At 35.0% G+C, this 8,008-nt stretch overlaps 1 long non-coding RNA gene across 1 annotated transcript; it reads left to right on the top strand.

Moving 5' to 3' along the window:
- On the top strand, nucleotides 3,138–7,187 carry LOC110271048. Its single transcript, XR_002361063.1, has 3 exons — nucleotides 3,138–3,767; nucleotides 3,995–4,001; nucleotides 7,175–7,187. It is a non-coding gene; the product is annotated as an uncharacterized LOC110271048 (long non-coding RNA).

The following is an 8,008-nucleotide window of genomic DNA, read 5'->3' as shown; positions in this document are numbered from 1 at the left end:
CTCTTTTAAAAAATAACAACTCAAGAATTTAAATCTAAAAATTTCAGTTATAAAAATTATGATATCATATCATGAATTTCTTTTAAAAATTTAAATTATAAAGGGCGGAAACGTAAAAAATTATGTCTTTAACTCTCATATTGATTAGTATGGCATTGAGATGTTGACCAAGCTGTGCTTCATGCCTCCATAGGTTAAAGGTCAACTAAGTAAACCAACTCTTTAATTTTGGTTCTTTCATAGGAAATAAACCATGCAAGTTACGTTCCCACCAGCGACAAATGGAAATGGGAAACTTAGTGTAATTAATTTCTTGGCATTAAGGTGGAAGTTTCTGGTGTTATGGGAATAATAAGTTCTTAACGTAACCAACATGCATTGTACTGTTGGATATGACTTTCACGCGGAATTCCTTCGTACCAACAAGTCTTGTGTTTACAAAAAAATTGGTTGTTGCGTATTGCTGGGGCACTTGTGTCATTGTGTGTGTTAGTGAACACATATATCAAAATAAAAAGAATAAAAAAAATAATAATTAGAAAATGAAGAATGTGTCATATCAAATTAAATATAAAGCTGACAGAATTGAGATATATGTGGAACACAAAATGTACTCTGGAAAATCACCTTTATCGTATATATTAAGAAGCACACATATACGTATGTAAATAGATTAGATGTAAAGTTAATCTAATAACGGAAATATATTTAATTTATTTTACGTATTGAAATATGATGGAATTGATTACAAAAAAAAGGCTTTAAAGACCTCTAGCCAATTTTTTTTTTAAAAAAATAGTTTAGAAATCAAGAAAATGCTAAGACATATTAACATTACAACAAATATTATATTTAGTGCCAATAATATAATGATTATTATATATTTTATTTAATTTATATTTTTGTAATAATTTTATATTTGTCATTATTATTATATATTATAATGACAATTATATATTTTTTGTGGTCATTAAAAATTTTTTTACATAAAATAAATAAATAAAATTAATTTTTAACAAGTATGATCAATTTAATTGGAATTCAAACTAAATCGATTGCAGGTGTGTTTTATCACTTTTTTAACATTTAATACTCACTACAAGATTTATATATATTTGTGAAAATTTTTTAAGAGGAATTTTTAAAAACCTCCTCAATATATTTTATATGTGACATTTTGATAAACTCCCACAGACTAATAATAAAACTCCACTGTTACAATTACCACATAATTAAAATTTCTACAAAATTCAATAAAACACTCGAAGAGAGAGAACCGAAGAGTGAGAGCTCACCGAAACCTTAAGCTCGCGATAGACATCTCCACTGCCATCTCCATCGCCGCCATTGCCGCCATCACCGCTGCTAGAGTTCATCTCCTTTTTGCTTCTGCCATAATGCTACTGAGATCGAGCCAAGACGTCTCCTTCATCAACGCATCTCCAGATCTAATTGCAACGCACAATCCTTTGAGATCGAGAGAAAGTGCCTCTTCGGTCAACTCTCCTCCGCCAATGATGCTCGTGTTTTCCATCGGCATTCTATCCCTTCTGTACGCTCTTCTTTCCACTCATTCTCAGTTTCTGGTTCTTCTTCTCTCTTTTCTTTTTATTCATTTTTTTATTCGCAGATCCTGAATGCTTTGCTATGTGATATAACATTAGATGAGTTTTATTATCTCTTAATGGATAATATTGTCTCAAATTCTCAAGCACTCAAAGTGTTTGATGAATTATTTATTTTCTTAATCGAAATCCTGAGAAATTGCTTTGCTAATTTTTGAATTTTGATTCCGTGACTCTCTTTTATTTGATACTAATGTATATATTTGAAATCTTTTTCTTCTTCTAAATAATTTTGCTATGTTACTTACGTTGCTTACTCAATTTTTTTTCATATAGATTCCTTAGGGCAAGAAAATTTGATATCGAGAAGACAAAAACTACAACATTTTGGGTCTATGGCCACGATTTTTTTGGTCACGATAAAAAATCGTGACCATAGACCCTCTACGGTCACGGTTTTTAGGGTGACAAAAAAAAGCTATGATCACGGTTTTTTAGAAGGGTGACCATAAAGTACCTATGGTCACGATTTTTTAAAAAAGGGTGGCCTAAAAGAGTCTATGGTCACGGTTTTAAGAGGTGACCTAAAGGGGTCTATGGTCACAATTTTTCAAAAAAGGGTGACCTAAAAGGGTCTATGGTCACAGTTTTGGGGGTGGCCTAAAAGGATCTATGGTCACGGTTTTGGGAGTGACCTAAAGGGGTCTATGGTCACGGTTTTTTACAGTGACAAAAAAGGGGATATGGTCACGGTTTTTCAAAAAAGGGTGACCTAAAGGGGTCTATGGTCACAATTTTGGTTTGGTGACAGAAAGGGGTCTATGGTCACGGTTTTAGGGGTGGCCTAAAAGGGTCTATGGTCACGATTTCGGTTTTGGGGGTGGCCTAAAAGAGTCTATGGTCACGGTTTCAGGGGTGACCTAAAAGGATCTATGGTCTTACAGTGACCAAAAAGGGGCTATGGTCACGATTTTTCAAAAAAAGGTGAGCTAAAAGGGTCTATAGTCACGGTTTTGGGGTGTGACCTAAAGGGGTCTTTGGTCACGGTTTTGGGGGTGGCCTAAAAGGGTCTATGGTCACAGTTTTGGGGGTGACCTAAAGGTGTCTATGATCACGTTTTTTTACAATGACCAAAAAGGGTCTATGGTCACGATTTTTCGGAAGGGTGACCTAAAAGGGTCTATGGTCACGGTTTTGAGGGTGACCTAAAGGGGTCTATGGTCACGGTTTTTCAAAAGGATGACCTAAAAGGGTCTATGGTCACGGTTTTGAAGGGACCTAAAGGGGTCTTTGGTCACAGTTTAATCATTTGAGTTTAAATTAATTAAGATTTTTATGTATTTTTTATAATTTTAAATATTTTATCTTTTAAAAATTTTGATAATTAAAAACTAATAATAATTTTATATAATTTATTTTATTGAACTCAAAAATATCTTGATAAATAAAATTTTATCTGTTCTAAAAATAATCCTTACAATATTATATTTAAATTCTAGATTGTTATTCTATCACAAATATTTTATAAAATTATTATATTACTCATATATATTTAACTCTAACTCTAAAATTCCTAAATAAAACCCTAATTCCCCAATCCCTAACTCAAAACACAATGCACACACACATTCAGAAAGGGAAGGAAACGAGAAACAGGGGGAAGAAGAAGGGAAGGAGAGGGAGAAGAGCATGCCGGCGTCGCGCCCAGCTCGTCGCCGTGGAGCTGTCGCCGCTCTCATCACGGGCCGTCGCTCATTGTCACTGCTGGGTTCTTCGTCAGCGCTACTGCAGACAAGAAGAAAAAGAGAGAAAGCCAGCGCGAGAGAAGAGGAGGAGGGGCGCTGTCTCACGCCGTCACTGTCACGCCTTGTTGTCGCAGCTATGGAGACCGCCACCGTTGTTGGAATCGCGAACTGAGGAGAAAGGGAGAGCGACGCTGAGAGAGATTGACGGAAGCCAAGGAGAGAAGAGGAGCCGATTTCCGTCACCACCACCGCACCCAGTCGCCACCGGTGGAGCTCGCCGTCCCTGGAGGTGAATCGGTGTCGCGTCCTTGCTGCCAGGGCCACCAGCGCTAATGCTTCTCCTCAAATTTCGCCTCTTTTCCTTTGGGGGTTTCTGCCGCAAATTCCATGCCCAACATCACCATACTTCTTGTATTCGTTGGGGAACTTCTTACTTCTTAGTTTCCTGATTTTTCAGGTATTCGTTTTTTACTTTCCTTTTAAAATATATAAATAACAATAATAAAAAAGAATCTCTTACACACCTGATCAACTAGATGCTGTGCAAGGTGAAAAAGAATAGAATCAATGAATGTGTGTATGTTAATAATGAGTAACGTATTTGATTTGTTCAGGGTTTAGAGAGGATTTCATAAAGGCGTTGAGTGGGGGTGCAGAACTCTCCATCAAAAGGAATGTTCATAGATTAAAAGTAAGCATTAATGTAATATACGAGTTTAATTGTTAGCATGTTGTGTTAAGTTGTTAGCTGCAACTTTTTTTTTGCTTCTTTTCTTCTTCTTGATTAAGTTGGTAATTACAATCAATAAATGGATGCAATTCAGAGGAAAAAAGTCCATGTTTAATTTGCCTAAGTTTGCATGGATCATTTTCTAATTTTTATAGTTTTAATCAGTTGTACACACATGTAGAAGTTTAATTTGCATGTATCCACATGTTGCATTTAGGTAGGAGAAAGCTTGGAGGAAGCTGTGAGAAGAGAAACTCGGGAGGAGACTGGTATTGAAGTGGGAGAAGCTCTCAGTCATGGCCTAGTAAAATATATTTCACATACCTTATATCATTTTGTTCATCTGTTATACTTTGTCCTAATTATAATAGCATATGGTTTTGTTCTAGTTGTCAATTTATCTCCTGAGCAATCACAATTGGTGTTGAGGTCATTGATGTTGCTGCTGTTATGCTATAGCTAGTTGCAAGAGTTTTACTGCTGCGGGATTACGTTAAAATTGTCGCTGCTGCTGTGAATTCAAAAAAAGCGGGCTTATCGTGGTTAATTCGTGCGAGTTCAGCTAATCGAGGTAGGGGGTTTAATTTAAACGGTTTTAATTTAAGAATGCCCACAAAGTTTATTGGATAACTACAAATAGGTATAATAGTTGTGAGTAATTGATTGATTATGTGAATGTTGAATTATGGCTGAAGTTGTGATTGGAATGGTTGAGATTGTGATTTGGAATTGTTGATTTAGAGCTATTGAATGATTATGTGGATTGTGAATTGTTTGACAAATAATTGTTGTGAATGCTGAGTTTGATGGATTATTGGTGCACGAAATTGTGATCTCCAGGCTCGAACAAATCCTGGTAATGGCTCCAAAGCTTGGTGCTCTGATCTTAATTCATGATTGTCACAACTTCGATACAACTAATTCTTGGGTGCGAATGGATATCTTAGAAGCGAAATAAGAAGAATTGAATAGAAAACAGTAGTACTTTGCATTAATCTTTGAGGAACAGCAGAGCTCCACACCTTAATCTATGGAGTGTAGAAACTCTACCATGAAAATACATAAGTGAAAGTCCAGGCATGGCCGAGATGGCCAGCCCCCTAAACGAGATCAATAGTCTCCTAAGATGAACAATGGAATAAAACTGAGACCAAAGATGCCTAATACAATAGTAAAAGGTCCTATTTATAATAAACTAGTCACTAGGGTTTACATGAGTAAGTAATTGATGCATAAATCCACTTTCGGGGCCCACTTGGTGTGTGTTTGGGCTGAGCTTAAGTGTAGCACGTGCAGAGGCCATTTGTGGAGTTGAACGCCACTTTCTGTGCCAGTTTGGGCGTTCAACTCTGGTTTTGGATCCTTTTCTGGCGCTGGACGCCAGATTTGGGCAGAAGGCTGGCGTTGAACGCCAGTTTACGTCGTCTATTCTTGGCCAAAGTATGGACTATTATATATTGTTGGAAAGCCCTAGATGTCTACTTTTCAACGCAATTGGAAGAGCGCCATTTCGAGTTCTGTAGCTCCAGAAAATCCATTTTGAGTTCAGGGAGGTCAGAATCCAACAGCATCAGCAGTCCTTCTTCAACCTCTGAATCTGATTTCTGCTCAAGTCCCTCAATTTCAGCCAGAAAATACCTGAAATCACGAAAAACACACAAACTCATAGTATAGTCCAGAAATGTGAATTTAACATAAAATCTATTAAAAACATCCCTAAAAGTAACTAGATTCTACTAAAAATATACTAAAAACAATGCCAAAAAGCGTATAAATTATCCGCTCATCACAAAACCAAACTTAAATTGTTGCTTGTCCCCAAGCAACTGAAAATCAAAATAGGATAAAAAGAATAGAATATACTATAAATTCCAAACTATCATAGCTCCAATCAAATGAGCGGGACTTATAGCTTTTTGCCTCTTGAATAGTTTTGGCATCTCACTTTATCCATTGAGGTTCAGAATGATTGGCATCTATAGGAACTCAGAGTTCAGATAGTGTTATTGATTCTCCTAGTTCAGTATGATGATTCTTGAACACAGCTATTTTATGAGTCTTGGCCGTGGCCCTAAGCACTTTGTTTTCAAGTATTACCACCGGATACATAAAGAAAAATATAGTTAGATAAATAAGAATTGGGTTGCCTCCCAACAAGCGCTTCTTTAATGTCAATAGCTTGACAGTGGGCTCTCATGGAGCCTCACAGATGTTCAGAGCATTGTTGAGACTCTCTAACACCAAACTTAGAGTTTGGATATGGGAGTTCAACACCAAACTTAGAGTTTGGTTGTGGCCTCCCAATACCAAACTTAGAGTTTGACTGTGGGGGCTCTGGTTGAGTCTGCTTTGAGAGAAGCTTTTTCTGCTTCCTCTCCATGGTTGTAGAGGGAGATCCTTGAGTTTTAAACATAAGGGAGTCCTCATTCCATTGGAGGACTATTTCACCTCTGTCAACATCAATCACAGCTCTTGCTGTGGCCAGGAAAGGTCTTCCTAGGATGATGGATTCATCCTCTTCCTTTCCAATATCCAGGACTATGAAATCAGCAGGGATGTAAAGGCCTTCAACCTTTACTAACACATCCTCTACTTGTCCATAGGCCTATTTTCTTGAATTGTGGATCAGCTTCAACAAGAATGCCTTTTTCTCTGTCCCTGCTCATAAGAAAGAGAAGAGAACAAGAAAAGAAGAGGGATCCTCTATATCACAGTAAAGAGGTTCCTTATTGTTAGTAGAAGAAAAGAAGAAGAAATTCGAACACAGATAGAAGAGGGGGTTCGAATTTGGTGATGATGTGAGGAAGAGATGTTAGTTAATGAATGAATAAATAGAATAAGATAAGAGAGAAGGAGGGAATTTTCGAAAATAATTTTTGAAAAAGATTTAGTGATTTTCGAAAATAGTTTTTGAAAAAGGTTAGTATTTTTTTCGAAATTTTTTTTTTAAAATCAAAAATAAAAATAATTAGTTAATAAAAAAGAAATTTTTGAAAAGGAGGGAAGATATTTTCGAAAATTAGAGAGAGAGAAAGTTAGTTAGGTGGTTTTGAAAAAGTTAAGAAACAAACAAAAAGTTAGTTAGTTAGTTGAAACAACTTTTGAAAAGATAGGAAGTTAGGAAGTTAGAGAAGATATTTTGAAATCAAATTTAAAAAAAAAAAGATAAGATAAGAAGATATTTTTGAAAAGATATGATAGGAATTAGTTTTGAAAAAGATTTAATTTTTAAAATCACAATTAATGACTTGATTCACAAGAAATCACAAGATATGATTCTAGAACTTAAAGTTTGAATCTTTCTTAACAAGTAAGTAACAAACTTGAAATTTTTGAATCAAAACATTAATTGTTTATGTTATTTTCGAAAATTTAATACAAAAATAAGAAAAATATTTTTGGAGTTTTCGAAAATAACTAAGAATTTTGAAAAATATTTGATTTTTGAAAAAGATTTTGAAAAAGATAAGATTTTCAAATTGAAATTTTGATTTGACTCATGAGAAACAATTTGATTTTTAAAATTTTTTGAAAAAGTCAACTCAATTTTCGAATTTGATGAGAGGAAAAGGGAAAGATATTTTTTTGATTTTTGAATTTTTATGATGAGAGACAAAAACACTAAAAAGATGCAATGCATGAAATTTTTAGATCAAAACATGTGATGCATGCAAGAATGCTATGAATGTCAAGATGAACACCAAGAACACTATGAATGTCAAGATGAACATCATAGACACAATTTTGAAAAATTTTTAATGCAAAGAAAACATGCAAGACACCAAACTTAGAATTCTTTAATGCTTAGACACTAAGAATTCAAAAATGCATATGATAAACATGAAAAGACACAAAACAAAAAATCATCAAGATCAAACAAGAAGACTTACCAAGAACAACTTGAAGATCATGAAGAACTCTATGAATGCATGAATTTTCGAAAAATGCAAGATGCATATGCAATTGAC

Source organism: Arachis ipaensis, chromosome B04 (genome assembly GCF_000816755.2).
Source record: "Arachis ipaensis cultivar K30076 chromosome B04, Araip1.1, whole genome shotgun sequence".
Classification (NCBI taxonomy): domain Eukaryota; kingdom Viridiplantae; phylum Streptophyta; class Magnoliopsida; order Fabales; family Fabaceae; genus Arachis; species Arachis ipaensis.
The sequence above is the reverse complement of the archived record's forward strand: the minus strand, read 5'-3'. Positions and strand labels throughout refer to the sequence as shown.